At 35.9% G+C, this 2,833-nt stretch overlaps 1 non-coding gene across 1 annotated transcript; it reads left to right on the forward strand.

Annotated features, from left to right (window-relative positions):
• Positions 1-1,557: 1,557 nt before the first annotated feature.
• LOC118255467 (U6 spliceosomal RNA) lies at positions 1,558-1,664 on the forward strand. The gene has a single exon (XR_004780949.1). It is a non-coding gene; the product is annotated as a U6 spliceosomal RNA (small nuclear RNA).
• Positions 1,665-2,833: the final 1,169 nt, after the last annotated feature.

Raw genomic sequence — 2,833 nt, forward strand, 5'->3', positions numbered from 1 at the left:
CTTACACAAGTTAATGTGACTTTGATCCCCAGAACCAGCACCATTTGAGTATTACACAGCTTGCATTTAGTGGGTTTAATACTACTTCCTGACGTACTGATAGAAGGCCACAAATTTTATTTTATTTTATTTTATTTGTTTTATTTTATTTTAATTTATTTATTTTGTTTTGTTTTGTTTTTCATTTTATTTTATTTTGAACCATTTAAATCTAGATCAGGTCTGTAAGTCAGGGATTGAAGTATGAATCGGTGTAAAATTGTACCACTCTAAACTTGTGAGGAAGAAACAATATATCAGGGAAATTCAAGTTCAAGGAAACTAAATCTTCAATAGCAGGTTTGCCTCAGTAGTCACCTCTGAAGAAATCCTCAGTGGTATGATGTTTATCTATGAACTCCACAGGGACAATCCCTTAAAAAAGGTAATTTGTACTTCCACTCAGCACTGTGGCTCTCAGACCACTAGCAGTGCAATGTGACTGTGTTCAGAGGGCATTCTTGATTGTCAAGTGTGTTTTACAGAAAATGGTCACTAAGGTGATATGGGAATGCAAATTTATTTCTAAAATGCTCTGAAATATAAAAGTCTTTCCTTAGAAATATATACATATATATATTTCTTTTTCCCAGAGATGTTGCTTAATGTACAGCACACAAGAAATCAAGCACTGCTGTAGGAAATACAATAACATTTTTGCAAAACTACAGAAGCAGAATTAAGTTCTATGATTTACTAAATGCCCAAATCTTACAGTGAAATAATTCAGGCCCAGAAAGCATCATTTGCACTATATTCCAGGCAAATCTTACACTAAAATGTGACATTTGTGAAGAATTAGCAGTGATACAACATTTTACTGTTCATAAAATCTTACAGACTAAATTACCATGTCAGAAACTAGTAATTTTAATATATCAACTTTTGTGATAAATAACAGGCAAAGTACCCTTCAAAAGACTAGCAGCAAAACTATTTGAGCATTACCTATATAAACAATGGGACTAACCCAAAACCCACTCAGGTCAATTGGTGCCTTTAGATTGACTTTAGTGGATTTTTGATCAGGCCTGTACAGTCACAGATTTAAATAATTTTTGCTGCACTGTTAATTCACAGATTTGTTTTGTTAATGCACAGAAAATGATTTTAACCCATGAAAAACTTTACTGTACCTTGGACCACTGATTTTCATATTGCAATTTTACATTTTTGTGTATAAAACTGCTAACTTTCTTTTTGGCTTTTCATAAGTGAAATAAAATAATTTCAAAGAATTGCCTACTGGAAATAAGAGTGATATGCATCATTATGGACTCCTGGATTTGAGCTACATTCATGTTCTTAAGAATATTAAAATTATACAGGTTATTTTGTTCATAATAGGTCAGAATACATGAACAAAATGATATTCTCAGTGTTCAAGTCCTGCAGTGGAGATTTAAGCTTTTATTTGTTCTTGAGCCCTGATGGCTATAATGAAGAAACTAGGGAAATATCTAGGGGAATATCAGGTACTAGAATCCAGGGGAAAAGTTAGGATGCATGCTATCATTTGTGCTCACTTTGGCAGCACATATACTAAAATTGGAACGATACAGAGAAGATTAGTATGGCCCCTGCACAAGGATGACATGCAAATTCATGAAGTGTTCCATATTTTGGGCCCCTCACTACAAGAAGGACATCGAGGTGCTTGAGCGAGTCCAGAGAAGGGCAACAAAGCCGGTGAGGGTTCTGGAGAATGGGCTGCCCAGGGAAGTGGTTGAGTCACCATCCCTGGAAGTCTTTAAAATTTAGATGTTTAGTTGTAGAACTTAGTGATATGGTTTAGTGGAGGACTTGTTAGTGTTAGGTCAGAGGTTGGACTAGGTGGTCTTGGAGGTCTCTTCCAACCTAGATGATTCTGTGATTCTGTGATAGTAATAGATGGTTTTGGTACACCTACCTATCTGTGAGATCAATACAGACCACAAGCCTCTATGTACATCATATGTGCAGTTTCCTTGCCAGAAAATGCAATAAATAAAACCTCAGAGCCAGGTCTCTTCTCCTTGCCTTTCTGCCTGTGAGTGACCTTGCATCATTCCCTCTCTCTCTGCTCTGTACCCTGCATGTGTTGATGGTGCTTCAGATTTGCCCTGATTTTAGCTGAACAATTTTTATTTTTTTATTTTTTTCCAGTTCCTGAGCTCATTGTGTGTTGGCTTTATTTCGAACACATATTTAGTACAGTTGAAGACCTCTGCTAGCAAGGTTCTTCCACACCCTTGTTGCATAATGAAAAATACAAGCGTAAGAAATGAGGAGGTGTTGATTACAAAGGATTCAGTTTCCATCTGGGGCCAAACAACTTTCTTGGATGGTGTACAATTCCAGAGTTCCAGAGTGAGCTCTCCCTTCTTTTGACCACAGAATAACACGCTTTTTTACATCATGACTAAGATACTCTGATATGTGGCTGTATAGTGTCAGTCTGACAAAATAATAAGAATTAAAAAAAAAAAAAAAAAAAAAAGGTTGTCATTTAGCTTGAAACTGATCAGATAAATATAGATGACATTTGTACCTATATCTAACATCCAGGTAATGTAGAAAATATGTGTGGAAGTTAGAAGATGTATGAGTTGGTTCCTCAAGGAAACTTTAATCAGGCACATCTAACCCAGCCGAGGACAACATAATAGAAATCTCAGCCAAAAACCTGCTTGCCTAAAGAAAACTGTTACTGCTAGTGTGGCATGGATTGCTTAGATAAAGGTCACATAATTTCTTGACTTGAAAGCATTTCTCTAAATGCTTTGCAGTCTTTGTTGGTTTTGTTCAAGATGAA

This window comes from Cygnus atratus, chromosome 2 (genome assembly GCF_013377495.2).
Source record: "Cygnus atratus isolate AKBS03 ecotype Queensland, Australia chromosome 2, CAtr_DNAZoo_HiC_assembly, whole genome shotgun sequence".
NCBI lineage: Eukaryota > Metazoa > Chordata > Aves > Anseriformes > Anatidae > Cygnus > Cygnus atratus.